Genomic DNA, 18143 nt, shown 5'->3' with positions numbered 1-18143 from the left:
GACACAGTATTATTAAGAAATATCACAAGTATTTTAAAATCAGTTCCAAACTGATTTTTTTTCAACTCAAAATTGTCTGGGAGCCATATGCAGTCACCGGAAGAGCCATATATGGCTCGCGAGCCATAGGTTCCCGACCGCTGCTTTACACTATCTTTTATGCTAATTTCAACGGTGCACCATGTGTGCTTGCTGCTGGTTAAACATTGTCAATTGTTTAAAAACAAAATCTATTATATATATGTATATACACACACACGTATATACATATATATGTATGTGTGTGTGTGTGTGTGTGTATATATATATATATATATATATATGGTTCAGTTTGTATTGCAGTTTTTGGTCACAGTTTTGGTTTCAGTTCAGTTTATTTTGCACATTAGGGAGAAGAAAAACATTACCATTTCCAATGTTCTCTCTGTATATTCTTCCATTCAGAGATTTGATAATATATGAAATCAACAAATATTCTTTCAAAAGCAAAAGTGTTACTTAGCCTATTTAAAACAAACATAAAATATTTTCGGTAAAGCTGCGTTCTTTGTGCTTTGCCTTATTTGCAAAAATAACTTTCAGTTCAAACATCAATGATAATATAACAGTATATAAATAAACAGTCTTTCCAAAGTAAAAGTACCACTTTGCCTATTATTCAAAACAAACATAAAATACTTCCAGTATAGCTACATTTTCCACAACATAAAGTGCAACATAAATTCAGCCTGCATTCATCAGTTCATCAGCTAAGTGTGTGCTTGTATGGCTCTCATACAGGGAACGTGCCTGTAACACTGCACTCTTAATCTCCCAGTTCAAACTATAATGAACACTCAGTCAGGTAGCTCTCAGTCGCCCTGGAGGCCCAACCATCACTGATGAGCTGCGTCGGGGGGTTTTCCCAGTTGGTTCTCAATTCCCTCACTTGTCTGTTCATAAAGCTCAGGAACCCAGCCACTGAGGATGCACAAGCCAGTGCATTTTTAGTGCTGGTCCCAAACCCGGCTAAACTGGGGAGGGTTGCGTCAGGAAGGGGATCTGGCGTAAAATCTTTGCCAAATAAAATATGCGGATCATAAATCGGATTTCCATACCGGATCGGCCGAGGCCTGGGTTACCAATGACCGCCACCGGTACTGTTGGCCAGCAGGGTGCCGGTGGAAACTATGCTACTGTTGGGCAAAGGAGAAGGAGAGAGGGAAGACATGTGCAGAGGGAGAGGAGGAAGGGTTAAGAGAGTGGAGGTGAGAGTTGGAACTTTGAATGCTGGATGTGGTGAGGGAGGACATGCAGTTGGCTGATTTGACAGAGGAAGATGCAGAGGATAGGAAGAGATGGAAACGGTTGATCTGCTGTGGTGACCCCTAATGGGAGCAGCCAAAAGTAGTAGTAGTAGTAGTAGTAGTAGTAGTAGTAGTAGTAGTAGTCTCTTCATAAAGCTTGGGATTTCTTTGTTAGTAAAGTGCATGCAGGAGGGCAGAGTATAACACGGCTCAAGCTTTTTCACTAAATGGCAAAATCCTGCATCACTAACAACTGAAAATGGCTGTAAATCTCAAGCTGTGAACACCCCAATAACTTTGACTATTTCATTATATTTGTCTGAAAGGTCTGCTGAAAGGCAGCGGGAAGGAGAGTTCTTCCCTATCGAGTCTGACTCTTTCCTTGTTCTAGCCAGGGATATATTTGGGTGATGCTGGCGTAGATGCCCCATCATGTTAGATGTATTGCCGTTAGCATACCTGGCGTGTCAGTGCTTAAAGACGGTCCCTTTTTGTATTGACGACCTTCGCTCCTTCGCAATTGTAGTCAACGCTGAATCCAAAATTTTCCCACACAGCTGACTTAAAAGATGATGGTGCATACTCAAATGTTACATTTTCTCCTCCACATGCTATCTCCACACTGTATTCGTGCCTCTTAGCTTCTTTTCCTTTTCCCTCACTCCAGTTCAACCTACTTGACTCGTCATTGGTATACTCACAGTTCATTGGTAAGCTGCTCTCATGGGAATGGGAAGGGAGAATCCTGCATGCACACAACCTAACAACTTTTGTTTTCTTCTGGGCCTGAAAAGCTACAACTCACATGTGCAAACCGGGTCGTGGTTTGTGTAGTGAACGGTTTGGTTTTTTACGGTTCGGTTTTGCATCCCAGTGCTGCTTTCACAGAGGCCTTAAATAACCACAGGAGAAACTTCTTAATTACAGGAAGGCCCTACGGCCCTCAAACCACCTCTTTGTGTTTCTCTGTAAGCCTTTCAGTATGCTACGATGTGGCATGGGAGGAAGGAAAGAGATCAGGAAGAGATGGTAGGAAGAGAAGACTGTCTTTTGACTTATGGGGGACTAGTTCTTTTAAATTTCAGATTTTATTGTACTGATGTTTCTGTTTTTATATTTTTAGCCCTAAACAGAAGCTGTTTGCAATTTAAGTGCAGCAGAAACTGTTACACTTACATTAAGATGTCTAAGGGCGAGCTAAATTACTTTTGAATCTAAATCAAAAGATTAAATACAGTGTGAACAACCAAACAGGACAACAACCTTGAAGCTTGAAACAGAAGTGTCCATGGATATGCAGTAATATTCTCTTTAAAAAAGTGGCATGCAGGTTTACAGTTTAGGCACTGTGCTGAACCTATGGTCAGCGGAAATAGTACAAATTAAGACATGACGAATATTAAGAAGAGTATAAGAATATTATAAGATTATAAGAAGAATATTAAGAAATATAAGAAATGGATACAAGTGGCTGAAATGAGTTTCCTCCGTAGGGTGTCTGGGCTCAGCCTTGGAGATAGGGTGTGGAGCTCAGACATCCGAAGGGAGCTCAGAGTAGAGCTGCTGCTCCTTCGCATCGAAAGGAGCCAGTTGAGGTGGTTCGGCCATCTGATTAGGATGCCTCCTGGGCGCCTTCCTTTGGAGGTTTTTCGGGCACGGCCAACTGGGAGGAGACCCCGGGGTGGACCTAGAACTCGCTGGAGGGACTACATGTCCAATCTGGCCTGGGAACACGTTGGGATCCCCCAGGAGGAGCTGAAGGGCGTAGCTGGGGAGGAGGGACATCTGGAGTGCCCTACTTAGCTTGCTGCCACCTCGACCTGATCCCGGAGAAGCAGCTGAGGATGAAATGAGATGAGATGAGATGAGATGAGGAAATGACCCAACTACTTAGTTTGACTATTCATGTTGTGTACATAAATAGATGGGAATGTTGACTGGTGGATAAGATTTACCCTTCACGTTCCACACCTCGACATGATGGATGGCTTGCACCTCTGGAACATCCACCTCTATCGCCTTAGTCATCTTCAAACTAATTGGTTGAGCTGTAGTTGATCCACCTATTGGTCCTTCTGCTCAAAAACAGCTTCTTTCCCCAAGCTGTTACCTGAACCTGGCAACCCACTGAATGTCTGTAAAGATGTTTACACTTGTGCTCTTTTTTTACTTTACCTTTAGCTTTTAGTCCTCATATATATATATATATATATATATATATATATATATATATATATATATCTTGTACTATGTTTGCTATATTTGTCTGTCTATCTTGCACTGTTTGGTGAAGCCGCAGTCCTTATTTCATTTTACACGTGTCTGCACATTGTTTTTAATGACAATAAATTGAATTTAATTGAACTGAATTGACTGGCCACCATTTCCTAATTTTTGGGGACCTGATGGATCCTCTTCCAATTGCTTAGAGGTGCAATTTTTGAAACACTCAATTCAGCAGATATTCTCCTGACTGGCTGGTGTACACAGAAAGGAGATCTACCCACTCTTTTTGGCCCCCTAGTATACCTAGTCATGCTACTAATGACCTGATTAGTGGTTCAAAGATAAGGAGACAGTTAGGCTGCCATTTTGTTTAAACCAATCCATTATGTCAAGAGAACCCAACCTTCCTCATACTTATCACAGGAGAAGGACTCCTCATATTCAGCAAATCCTCAAAAGAATTATCCTCATCCTTAGTCTATGAATCCCAATTCTTGATGGAGAGGCCAAAGAATGAGGGGCTTGGTCCACAGCTTCAAAGAGCACTTCTTTCTCTGCTCTGACAGCGGGGGTGTCAGGCTGGAAGGAAAGGTTGGGGATTGTGTAGCACATGAAGGAAGGCTGCAGGCATTTACACAGCTATGTATGCACACAAAAAAGCCAGTCGCTCTGTGGGAGTTTGGCAATTTGGGGAACCCTGTTTAATAATTGGGGGCATTTATTTGAACTTTCTCATAAATTCTCATCTATGCCTTAAATGCAAAATTAAATAGGAAGGTCTGTGAAATTTAATGGCATGTTTGCATCAGTAGTAACTCAAAAAGGATTCAGTGGCAAGGTGACCACCAACCTGCTCAGCCCCCCCCCCCCCCCACATTGTTTAGCATTTGGCAAACCCGAATGTGAAAACTAGAATTATCTCTAACATTGGCTGGCAATAGAAACGTTACGATCCAAGATATAAGATGATTTTAGGGAAACACTCGTTTGCTTTTAAAGGATAGTGACTCGTAGTCTAGGGGTTCAGGAAAAAACTGGTTCATGTATTCAGACTAGAACAACGTTCTAATTCTTTTGAATCTTGTCTTTTTCTTGCACATTCATGAGACAACAAACGTTTTCCACTGACAATTTACTGAAGTCAAGTTACTGAAGTCAAGCAAAAGTTTTAGGGAAGGGGAACTCAAACTGTCTGTAAATAGTCTTAATGAGAAACAGTGACTCAATAATACTATGGACAAGAGATAAGATGTGAATGACAAGACTATTTAAACAGTCTTGACTACACCCTTATTTCTCAACTCTTGTCCTAGCAGCCACTCTGTTTGACGGCATCAGAAGTAATGCTTGGTTGATCACATTTTGCATTTATTTTCAATCGTTAAAGGGCCAACAGTATGACACAGAATGAGAGAGTAAATCAAATACTATGTCTACCACACAACTATGCAGTTTGGGTGGTCTACTGTCTTGTTGGCCAGACTAACTATCCATCATCGACTGTATGTCTCCGCTCTCAAAGGTCAGGGTCAAAAAGGTATTTTTAGTGGGCCTTGATGGTTCGGTCTCTCTCTGGCATGTGTAGCCCACCTCTAGTCGAGAAGCACCTGTTTGTAATGTGTGTTGCTCTAATTATAATGCTGTTGGGGGGGGGTTGTATGTTTGCTGCTTGTACTATTGTTTTAATCTTGTCTCTATGTCGTTTCTGAAACGGCTGGACCCACTGAAGAACTCAAAATTAATTGCACACATAGGCCTTCTACTGTCAAGTATGAAACCAGAGGATTTTGTGTGTGCATGCGTGCGTGCACACGTGCATACTTGTGTGTGCGGTTGTGTATGTGTATGTTATTTTCCACCAGCATATGAAGGGAGACTCATGCTCTCCGTCACTGCGATTGGTCTCGTCAGTTTTTGGCAGTCTCTCTCACGACAAAACATGAAAGCCGGTCACTGATCAGTCGACCTACTCGTTTTCCTAATTGACAAACTGATGGACCAAAGTTGCTCCCTATGTCACCAGAAGAGGCTGTTTTAAATGACAATAGCTATTTCACATGTTACTCGACAAAGTAAACGGAGGGCTTATAAATCTGTTTTGTAAATCGAGATTTCTGCTTTTCCTTTTTTTGGCCCTTCTTTCCTCTGTCTTATACCATCTTGTTTTGATTTACACCTCACTGCCTTTACTCTGTTCTGGTTCCTGTCGTACTTTGCACAGAAGTGTTCACGCCATGGCATGTCTGGAATCCATGTCAGCCCAGGGCACCTTGCTGCCCATCAGATAAGGGAAAGGAGAGACGGAAGGAGAGAGAGCAATGAAAGCAGAGAACAGTGGTTTAGAGTTGACATTGCTCTGTTTCTGTTGGTTGTTGTATGCAGCTGCTGATACAAGGTTTCAGTGAAATGCTCTCACCTTTTGTCATAAATACTGTGGCATTTACGGAAGTCATTCGTAATAAGAGCTCTGAACGTCAGCCTGGAGAAGAAGAAAAAAATAACAAAATGGATGCTTTGGTCCCACACACACATGACTCTACAACAGCCCCCCAGGTTGCAAGAAGGTTCTGTTTCGTAGTGTTAAGTCGCCGCCACCTACATGTTAGATAGAGTAGATGTGTTGAGTGGTGCACATCATGTGTCTACCCGAAAGAGGAGTCAGCAGTGATAGAGAGGAAGCATGTGGTGGACTGACCAGCATTCAATGTTGTGCAAGCAGGATATCCTGTTGGCGATAATGGAAGCTTTGCCCTGTCTGCTATTGATCAGACTTCAGTACAGTACGAGTACCCCTCCATCACCTATTGGTCCAGTTAGACCCTATCTATAATACATTTCTTCTGAGAGCATGTGATATAGGCCACGGTAAATGGTGTACAGTATTTTGTCCTTCACAACGCACTCTTTACTTTAGTTTCCTTTCCCACCACTCACTTCCTGTCAAGTCTTGCTTTCCCCCCCATTTTAACTTTCTTCCCCTTCTTTCTTTCATCCTTCCTTTTCAACCCCTATCTTTCTAGACCCCTTTCATGTTCTCTCTCTCTCTCTCTCTCTCTCTCTCTCTCTCTCTCTCTCTCTCTCTCTCTCTCTCTCTCTCTCTCTCTCTCTCTGCCTCCTCTAGTAATGAGCCCCATGCGCAGCAGTGTTCATGTAATTAAAACACACACCATTCATCTGGGAGGAAGGGAGTCTCCTTAATCTGCGTCAACCCACTTTTTATCCTCTAAGGACTTGACTGCGCCACGCACACGCTTCTCTCTCTTTCTCTTTCTTTCTTTCGCTCTGTCTCTCTGTCTGTTGATACTCTTGTCATTTTGACACTCTTGCTGTCATTTCTCAACATGCTGACCAAGCTGTCCCCTGTGATAGTGTTTTGTGTTACATTGTCAACATGGACACTAATAGTGGGCATTAGAGTGCTGATGTTTCATTGTACCATATGAACTGCACTAGTTGCACGCGAACAGCGGAAAACGCTCAATTTCTTTGAGGAAGAGAAGGGTGGTCTAAATGTTGATGGTTTAGACTGAGTATTTCAGAAGAGGGAAGAGGGCTGGTGGGTCTGTGAACCTCACATGGCCCCTTATTGTTCACAATGGAGGGTTTTTGAGATATCAAATTTATTTAAAGAACTCTGGCACATTTTGTAAGTCAAAAGCTTACTGAAAACCTCCTCTGATGGGATATTATGCACTAAAATATTCTCTATAACTTATCAAATGTCTCTTCAAATATATCTGCCTCACCTTAGAACTGAAAAGGAGTCGAGACTGCTGAAGTTGAAGACCTGCAGCTTGACTATCTCTGACTTGAAGGGAGCAACCAGACAAAAAGTCTGTGTCACAACACACCTCTTACCAATGCCTTACATGCTTGCAACATGTGTCTATATTTTGACTTTGAGAATGGGACAGAGCATGCCTGGCTTACGTAATACCCAAAGAGTAAAGGCAATTCCAACCTCATTCATAGTTAGGACTTAAATTTAGCTTTTGAGGGGACTGTAATCCTTTAGACAGGGGTCATCCTGTAACCAGATTTTTGGAGTGAAAAGAGTTATTGCTCTCAACTTGGTCACTTTCATGAAAAAAGGAATAGCCTACACTTCTTTCATTTGAGACAAGGCCCCAGGGGTGATAAAACAAGTCTAGCTGAGCATCAAGTCACTTCTTGTCTCATACGAGCCAGCAAATAACAACTCACGTCATGACCCATACATTACAATACCTGGAGCCAGACTGTTTGTTCTGTAGCAATGGTTTAGGTCATAGAAATGTGGTGTATATAGTTGTTGCAAATATAAATTAGAAGCGAAGTATATTGATTTCTCTTGTGTTGGTCATCTGAGCTGGCGTCTGTACTGATCTCCAGCTATAGTAATACCTTCATCTGACAGTAGCATCAGATCTCAACATAAAATGAAATCTACAGATCTGTTTACCATTTAGCCTATCTGTACATTTCTAATGAATGTTCACATGAAAGCTAAATTATGCTCGGGTCTCTTCCAGTCTAGTACACCTTCTGTGTAGCACTTTCAGGTGATGGCCCATTCTCTGGTGGCCATAATGGTGGCCCACAGCTTTTGATCAGCAATGGCTGAAGAACAACTGGTTGCTTTTCTTGGCAGTCTCAGAAGTGTCAAATTGTTATGGTTTATTTCTGCTGTATCTTTGGTTGGCAAACTTCTGCGTGGGGATCATTTCAATGTAACATTTAAATGATTTTGCATTTTGATTATTTAGTTTGCCATGAGTGATAACAACAATATTTGTTCAAGTAAATCTTTAAAAGTGTTACAAACACAAACCAATTTACACAACTGCCAATGTCACAGGGCTATTACCTTCTGCAGGGTAAAAGCAGTTTTACCCATCTAAACTTGAATTGGGACTGGTTAGTTAATTATTCTTGCTAGTCACAAAGAAATGTGAAATGTGTGGAAAAATGTGTGCAAAATAGTATGGAATTTTACCTACTCAAAACAAGAGTGTACTGGGAAAGAAATTCAGCCCTAGACTTATCCACTGGGACTGGCCTGGGGGGGGGGTTAAATGTAATTAATGTAATTAGAATTCATAGCCCACTAGATTTAACACCCTAGTCCCTGCTGGTAATGATAGTCTTTTACTGTTGACAGGTGATTCTGAATATATTCAAAGACTTTTGCAATGGAAAGTAGCATATCTCTATTCCAGGACATATTTCAGTAGGCACAGACTTCTATTGTAACAGGTCATCAGCATGGCTTAAATAATAACAAGTAGCCCAGCAGTGGGGTCATTTTATAACCATAAGTTACAGAAGTTTTAACTGAACATAGCCTATTATTTAGCGTATAATTTAACCTATCTAGCTAATCTAGCCTATAATTTAATGTCTGTTTTACCACTTCAGTCTGCTCCTCTTAAATAGCATTGGCCACTTCAGGATGCTGATGCCCAAACAGTGTTGATTTTTTTTGCCCCCCCCCCCCGGCATGCGCGCAACTGCCGCCATGTACTATGCATCGCAAAGACCTGAGACGGTAGGACACACTCGAAACTGATGTATGGATACACGGAGGAAAACAAATAACATGACAGAGGTGAGGACATGCCATAGTCATGTCAAGTCAATGTTATTTGTATAGCCCATTATCACAAATTACAAATTTGCCTCAGTGGGCTTTACAGCAATACAACACCCTGTCCTTAGACCCTCGCATTGGATAAGGAAAAACTCCCAAAAATAAATCTTTAACAGGGAGAACAAATAGGGAGAGCAGCAGAGGAGGGATCTCTCTCCCAAGACAGGCAGGTGTGCAATAGATGCTGTGTTTACACAATTTACAGAATACAACTTTCAAAGACAATAACAGAATTATAATGGAATTATAAGATATATGAAGAATCTGATGAGCAGGGGGCCAAGCAGTGTCCAGACAGCACTGGAACAGCCTAGGACCTGAGCCACTCGACTACCATCACAATGTAGACCTGACAGGAGGACAGACTACACATGCACACAGGGGAGACTCACATCACACCATTCACATACATGGGAGAAGAGACAAGAAAAAAACATTAGTCACACATTGGAGTGAGAGAAGGATATAACATTGAAACAAGATAATAAAGTTATATGGATTTATAAGATAAATAAAAAGAAAATGTGCTGAGGGGGATACCAAGCAGTGTGCAGGTGGCAACCACCATCACCATGGAGACCTGGGAGGACAGACTACATCTGCACACAGAGGAGACTCACATCACACCATTCACATGCACAGAAGAGGAGAAAGGAGAAGACATTCAGGGATAGAGAAAAGACGTGAGAGAAGAGAACAGTTTGCAGTAGTCAATAATCTATACTCTTATTATCTCGTCAACAGAACAGTGCTTGGTAAATTCATCGAGACCAAAACTGACTTGCCATGCAGTACAGGTTGGGAAGTACTCAATTTAACTAATTGTAGTTTAAAGCAAAGAGACGAGTTTTAAGTTTGAATTTAAAGGACTCAACAGGCTCTGATTGTCTGACGGCAGCAGGCAGGTTATTCCACAAGAATGGGGCCTGATAGGAAAAGGCCCTGCCACCAGCTGAATTTTTAACTTTGGGTACACACAGGAGCCCTGTATTTTGACACCGGAGAGCTCTAAATGGAACGTACAGTTTAAGGAGACCAGAATCCGAATCAGAATGGGCAAGCCCATTTAGGATTTTATAAGTCAGCAGAAGCACCTTGAAGTCTGATCTAACATGGATAGGAAGCCAATGAAGGGAGGCAAGAATTGGTGTAATATGGTCAAATTTTCTAGTTTTAGTTAGGATTTGAGCTGCAGTATTTTGAACCATCAGAAGACTTTTATGGTACTAGCATGTGGCAGACCTGAAAACAGAACATTACAGTAATCAAGTCTGGATGAAACAAATGCATGTATTAGAGTCTCTGCTTCAGCCATAGGCAGGAAAGGCTGAATTTTAGCTATGTTATGTAAGTGAAAAAAGGCAGTATTGGTGATTTCTGTAATGTGCTTATCAAAAGAAAGGCTGGGATCAAATGTAAAACCCAAGATTTTTGGCTGCCAATCTTTGTAAAAACACAAAGTCTTTGATTGTTATTGTTACTTGATCAAATTGGTCTCTGTGTCTAGCAGGGCCAACGACCAGCATCTCAGGTTTATCTGAATTTAAAAGCAGGAAATTTAATGACATCCAGTTTTTCACAGCAGCCAAGCAGGCCTCTAACTTAGAATTAGTCATTTGAGTATCAGCCCTTATAGGCACATACAGCTGAGTATCATCCGCAAAGCAATGGCAGTTCATTCCATGCCTGTATATAATTTGTGCAAGAAGTGAAATTTAAAGAGAAAAGTTGAGGGCCAAGAACCGAGCCTTGAGGTATGCCATATTTAATGTCAGAGAATTTAGATGTAACATTATTATAGCAAACACGATGTGTTCATCCAGATAAGTAGGACTTAAGCCAAGAGAGAACTAAGACATAGACTACAAAATTACAATTTATTCTGTCTTATTAGACAGAATAAAATGTATACAGTGATCAGTGGTGTCAAAGGCTGCACTAAGGCCCATTAGTAGAAGCACAGAGATGAAATCAGAGTCCATTGCTCGTAGCAGATCATTCACCACTCTGGTCAGAGCAGTTTCAGCAGAGTGACAGGTCCTGAAAACTGACTGAAAAGTTTCTTGTAGATAGTTTTCTAATATATGGGTCGAAAGTTGTTGAAACTTAACTCACTCTAGTAATTTAGAAAAGAATGGAAGATTAGAGACCAGTCGATAGTTATTAAGAGACCCTGGGTCAAGGTGTGGTTTCTTAAGTAGAGGTTTGACCACAGCTGTCTTAAAACTGCTGAGAACAGTGCCAGTTGTAAGTGATAACTTAACAGTGTCTAGCATTGTAGGTCCCAGGAAAGGCCAGAGGTCTTTGAAAAGGTTTTGCTGGTAAATGGTCAAGTAGGCAAGTAGTTGGTTTAGAAGCTCACATGAGCTTAGTCAAAATATTGAGTCTCAAAAGTTGTAATAACAGGGAATATCTGTGGCTCATTGTATAGGTATGAATTTGGTAAGACAAGATCTGCAGGAGTAGCTGAAGATGAACAACTACTTTCTTTTTTATGATCACATAAACCTTAATGCAGAAAAAGTCTAGAAACTCATGGCCTGTGAATGGTGAACAGCTAATAGACTGCTGCTTTTTTTGGGGGGGTGGGTTCCTCTTTTTCTCCCCAATTATACCTGTCCTATTACCCCACTCTTCTGAGCCATCCCGGTCGCTGCTGCACCCCCTCTGCTGATCCGGTCCAGGGAGGGCTGCAGACCACCACATGCTAACTCCGATATATGTGGAGTCACTAGCCACTTCTTTTCACCTGACAGTGAGGAGTTTCGCCAGGGGGACGTAGCGCATGGAAGGATCACCCTATTCCCCCCAGTTCCCCCTCCTCCTTGAACAGGTGCCTCGACCGACCAGAGGAGGCACTAGTGCAGTGGCCAGGACACACCCACATCCAGCTTCCCACCCGCAAACAGAGCCAATTGGGTCTGTAGGAATGCCTGACCAAGCCGGAGGTAACACAGAGATTCGATCCGGCAGTCCCCGTGTTGGGAGGCAATGGAATAGATTGCCATACCACCCGGACGCCAGACTGCTCCTTTTTAGTAAATTTAGCTACAGTGTCAAAGAGAAATCTGGGATTATGTTTATTAATACTGATTAAGCAAGAGAGGTATGCAGCTTTCACGGCAGCTAAAGCACACTTGTATTTCAATAAACACTCATGCCAAGATAGATAAAAAAAAAACAACTAATTTTACTTTTCGTCATTACGTTCCAGTCTCCTGCAGGCCCGCTTGTCATCATCACTGGTCACTCTGGGTTGAGTATGACTGTCCTCCTTCTAGGTCCTTGTAGATATCAGTGTGGGAGGATGCCTGCGTGAGACAGCTTTTTATGTGGAGTGGCTGATGCACCTGCAGCCACCACATGGTCCTTGGCAGGGGGTGGCAAGAGTCCAATGGCATGGAGAATCAAGACGATTGGGGACAACCCTCTGTTGCAGCCTTAATCAGCCTTAACTGGCATTGTCTTCTGCCAGTTCCGCTGTTGAGGTCTTTGTTGGATTGCACTTCATCTGGAACCTCCCCCTTGACCTATCCGCCTTGGGTGACCCTACCAGGAGCCAAGCTCTGGACGGCATAGCTCTTGGAATCATTAGTACATGCAAGCTTCTTGATCACGACAAGGTGGTGATCCAGGAGAAGTAAGAGCATGTACCTCATCATTAATCCAGGGTGTAAGCCTCTTTCGTCACCTAGCTCTGGTAGTGAGATGTGCAAATGAACCGAGAACACTTATAGAGAGGGCCACATTTAAGTCATTACTGAGATTTTCAAGAGTCAGTCTGTACAGTGAAAGGAGCTAAGACTTCAGGCAGCTGCTGGCCAAATGCAGCTACAGTGGACCAATGTGGCCCGTGGCAATTACATCTGTGCCAACAGCCCAATAATGCTTCAAATTTGATGAGAAAATTATCTGAAACAGCAGATGTGGTTGACAAGACATTCAGATCAGAAACACCTATCCTTTAGATAAAACCAAATCAAGGGTGTTACCACTGCAATGAGTCGACTCTTGAACAAACTGAGCGAACCCAAAAGTATCAGCAAGTGCCAGACAGGCTTTACTTAGAGGATCAGCAGCCTTATTCAGATGAATATTGAAATCACCAAGAATTAGTATCTCATCAGAATGAGTAACAAGACCTGAGACAAATTCTCCATATTCTTCAAGAAATCGTGAGTAAGGGCCAGGAGGTCGATTGAGTATCAAAATCTGGACTGAGCAGAGTTTATTCATGGCTGAGGGAGATGGACTTAGAATAAGAGCCTCAAAAGATTGGAATTTAGATTCAAGTTTAGAAGTTAAATTGAAAATAGACATATATTAAGGCAACACCCCCACCTTGTATATTTGCCCCAGCTACATGGTATAGTCAAGTGGGGAAGCTTCATTTAAGGGAAGGAAAACATTTAATTTTAGCCATGTTACACATCACCCAATCATATTAAAACTATGTTCAAGAATCAGGTCATTACGGGTGACCTGGTAGCGTAGCAGTCTATTCCGTTGCCTACCAAAACGGGGATCGCTGGTTCAAATCCCCGCGTTACCTCCGGCTTGGTCAGGCGTCCCTACAGACACAATTGGCCGTGTCTGCGGGAGGGAAGCTGGATGTGGGTGTGTCCTAGTCACTGCACTAGCGCCTCTTCTGGTTGGTCGGCGCCAGTTCATGGGGGAGGGAACCTGAGGGAAGAGCGTGATCCTCCCATGCGCTACATCCCCCTTGCGAAACTCCTCACTGTCAGGCGAAAAGGAGCGGCTTCTGACTCCACATATATCAGTGGAAGCACGTGGTAGTCTGCAGCCCTCCCTGGCTCAGCAGAGGGGGTAGAGCAGCGACCGGTGGGTCCAAAATAAAATCAGATAATTGATTAGTAAGGCTTTGGTAGACAGTGATCTGATATTTATGAAACCAAATTTAAGCTTCTTGTTGAAGTGATCAGTAGTAGGCAGAATTTTTTGAGCTACCAATAGACCCCCCTGATGTAAAAGCTGTGTTGTAAACAAGATGCGCGTGCAGAATGTGTGGCAAAACATGGCCAAGAAACAGTACAATCACAATACTTATTTGTGTAAGAAACGGATTCATACCAGTTATGAAATGTTCTTCGCATTTGATATTTGCTCTTCTGACCACGTCTCCCGTGAATCCACACCTGTCGTCTTCATTTTTCAATTGGGAGTTTTCCCTTTCGGCATGCAATAAAAATGCAGATGCTTGCTTTTACCATCTTTACGATTTGTACAACCGACAGCGCAACAACTGTGAGGCATTTCATTTCATTTTAAATCAATTTCCCTGTGATAATCTCTTCGAAATGAACGTAGTAATGTTTACAAGCGCTAGACTCGTGACCCCTTTTTGCCTCACAATCTACACAGGCTTGTTTGTGCATGTAAATAAGGGAACTCATCTATAGGTGAAATGTTAATTGGAATTAGACACCTTGTGTATTAGTTGATACTTTTGACGACCTTCACTTTGGAAGATATGTGGTCACACTTTTAAAAAACAAGGTGTTTGTCAACGAAAGTTGAATTAGTTCATCTGGACACAGCATTTATTGAGAGAACCGTTTCATCACTCATCTAGGTGACCTCTTCAGTCTAAACTGACTGCAGGTATCCCCACCCTTATAAAAAATACAGTTGCATAACGACCAAAACCAACGATCAGTTTCATATGCACATAGGTGTGACCATTAACTAGAGTTTCAATCGCCATGTGTACTAGGGGTTGGCCAATATGTTTTTTTTTTCAGGGCCGATTATTGGTAAGTTGTGGAGGCCGATGAATTTGAAGGTTAAGCACAGCAGTAGAAATTGTGTTCTGTTTGAATTTACAACCTGGTGTCGAATTCATTTCGGACCGACATTATGCTCTGGTGTGTGTGTGGGAGGGGGAGCGAGACGGGAAACTAATGTTATGGAGTTTTGTAACTAACGTTATGGCATGCTTTTCTTACCAACCGAGAGGGTTTTATGACATCTGGCATGCTCCTCTTACTTTAGAAAAGTGGTCTGACTCTGTTCTGGTTTGTGTTGCTGGAGTGAGGGCTGTGCTGTGCTTTGGGAGAGTGAAGGCTGCGTCGCAAGCGCGCGTGTTGCGCAGCGGCCTTTTTTTAATCGGTTGGCTGATAAAACATATGCAGATAACGATAATAGGAAAAATGACGACTAAGCCGATAATCAGCCATGCCGATAATCGGCCATACCGATAATCGGCTGATCCCTAATGTGTACTATTCACAGTGCAGGGTTTGGGAATATTTGCAATCACAGCATTGTAAGATGTTGACAAATGTACTCTTAGCCCCCCCCCCCCCGGTTCAGGGATGGTCATTCCCTCTTCACATAGATAACCTCTTTGACTCCCTCTTCAAACCAGCGTTCCTCCCCATCAAGGATGTGCACATCCTCATCCTTGAAAGAGTGGCTACTGGCCTGTAGATGGGTGTAGACTGCAGAGTCCTGACCTGATGTGTTAGCTCTTCTGTGTTGTACCATCCTCTTGGCCAGTGTCTGTTTAGTTTCCCTGATGTACAAGTCATGGCAATCCTGCCGGCGCTTAACAGCATACACTATATTGCTCTGTTTGTACCAGGGGACCCTATCCTTGGGGTGGGCCAATTTCTGGCGCAGCGTGTTTTGGGGTTTGAAAGCAAATAAGATGCTGTGTTTGGAAAATATGCGTCTCAACTTTTCCGCCACTCCCGCCACATACAGAATCACCACTGGTTTACGCTTAGGCAGCTGTTGTCCTTCTCCTGTCTTCGATCGGCTGGTGCACTGATTGGGCGTCTTCCTGGCTTTGACAAACGCCCAGTTAGGATAACCACACTTAACCAAGGCCTGTTTAATGTGGGATTTCTCCCCTTCCCCTGTGTGGGTGGGGATGTTGTCAGTTCAGTGGTACAGCATCCTGATGACTCCTAGTTTGTGCTCCAGTGGATGATGAGAGTCAAACCTTAAGAACTGATCAGTATGTGTAGGTTTACGGTAAACATCAACAATCAACTGTCCTCCATCACCAATTGCAATTTCAGAGTCTAAGAAGGCTAACCTGTCATTTTTCACATCCTCCCTGGTGAACTTGATGTGGTTGTCCACAGAGTTAATGTGGTCAGTGAAATGTGGTACATCCTGAGATTTAATTTTAACCCAGGTGTGCCGTCCATAACTCTGAACCAATGGCTTGGTGGTGTCCCTGGATAAGACATCAGAGCCCTCTTTTCCACTTCCTCCGTATACAAGTTGGCCACCATCGGTGAGACTGGGGCACATAGCACACCCATGCCTTTGGTTATAGTACTGCCCCCTGTATGTGAAGTACGTGGACTGAAGACACAGCTTCAGGGGCAAACACACTTGGTCAGTGTACATAAAGGTACATCTGTCGCCATCTTACAATGCTGTGATTGCAAACATTCCCAAATCCTCTGTGAATGGTACACATGGCCATTGAAACTCTGGTTAATGGTCATGCCTATTTGCATATGAAACTGATCGTTGGTTTCGGTCGTTATGCAGCTGTATTGTTTATAAGGGTGAGGATAGCTGCGGTCAGTTTAGACTGAAGAGGTCACTTAGAAGAGTGGTGAAACATTTCACTCAATAAATGTGTCCAGATGAAGTGATTCAACTTTTCTTTGATTTTCTTACCTGGATTATTGAGCATGCATAAAGACATTAGATGTTTGGTTCTGCATTGGATACTTTTTTGCACATTTCACCACCACCATAGCTGGCTCGCAACTAATGTGTGGACACATGGAGAACAACAAATAATGTTACTGAGGTGAGGACATGCCAAAGCTAGTTAGCTATTTAGTTAGCCTAGTTTTACTCATGGCACCTTTGGATATGACTAATCCCTGGAACATAATCACTACTTGCTGGTCCCCCACCTTTCTAATTGAACACTACCTTGCTCCACCTACACGCGCAGAACAGGTGCACTGTGGGTCTGGGTGATTCATGCATCTTTACGTAAGGAAGCGTGTGCCTCTAATGCCTGCCTCCTTTTTTCTCTAACTAATTTTTTCGGCTCCTCCTTTATTTTTTGATATTTTCTTGTCCATGGCTTTTGTTGGCTGTCACTGCTGTGCACTACTTTAGCATAAGTTTAGTATGTTAATGCGAGTTAACTAATTTGGTTGTGATTGGCCAGTGAGTCCAGTCCTGGACACACACGCAGCACGCTTTCATGTGCACCCCGAATGACAGGCACACAGGCCCTGTCATGGATTTTCTGACGGCCCACCGATGCAGCGGCCCACCAGGATTTGTCCCGGTATGCCCGATGGCCAGTACACCACCGACTCACAATGTCACTGAAGAATCCCCAGTAATTTTCAATGAGTCAGTAAATCCACAACGTAATGTTGACAAGTCATAACTGTATTGAAAACATCTATAATTGCATTTGTTGGTGTCTTTGACAAAGTATTATTACAGATATCCCGAGTTTGAACTTACACGGCTTACATTGGAACACTGTAATTATAAAGAGTTGCAACAGATGGTTTAGTAGATATCACTTAGAAGTAACAGTCTATGGTTGTTTGCTTCTCATTTAGTGCCACGGTACTGCTTTGTGGAGTGCACCTGCCTGTACAGTGGGCGTTCTTTTGATGTGTGCTTTAATCATATTTTTTACTACAGACCATACTTGGTTACAAAGAATGATTGGTCTTTATCTTCCTTGCCACAGTGGTTTTTTTTCTCTTTCCTGCTACGAGAGCGGTCAAGACACACACACACACACACACACACACACACACACACACACACACACACACACACACACACACACACACACACACACACACACACACACAACTATCTGCTGGCTGCAGTAGTGTAAACAACAGGCAGCACTGTGTCCATAATGAAGCTGTGCGGAATGTGCCCAGACTGCCATGTCCATGTGGAGAGACAAACCTCCTCTTTGAAACTCCGTCAGCTGGCATGCTGACCATGCTAACCATGCTAATGCTAAC

The 18143-nt window shown here is 42.8% G+C and overlaps 1 protein-coding gene and 1 long non-coding RNA gene across 2 annotated transcripts in view; one reads left to right on the top strand and one right to left on the bottom strand.

The window, feature by feature from the left end:
- The window catches only part of pxna (paxillin a), a 51796-nt gene that overhangs the window by 13654 nt on the left and 19999 nt on the right, over positions 1–18143 (top strand). The window lies entirely within an intron of this gene.
- LOC130134060 (uncharacterized) lies at positions 5758–6170 on the bottom strand. Its single transcript, XR_008814044.1, has 3 exons — positions 6112–6170; positions 5929–5991; positions 5758–5785 (listed from the first exon to the last, which is right to left on the bottom strand). It is a non-coding gene; the product is annotated as an uncharacterized LOC130134060 (long non-coding RNA).

The sequence above is a fragment of the Lampris incognitus genome, chromosome 2 (assembly GCF_029633865.1).
Source record: "Lampris incognitus isolate fLamInc1 chromosome 2, fLamInc1.hap2, whole genome shotgun sequence".
Taxonomy (NCBI): domain Eukaryota; kingdom Metazoa; phylum Chordata; class Actinopteri; order Lampriformes; family Lampridae; genus Lampris; species Lampris incognitus.
This window is presented reverse-complemented; position numbering and strand designations above follow the sequence as displayed.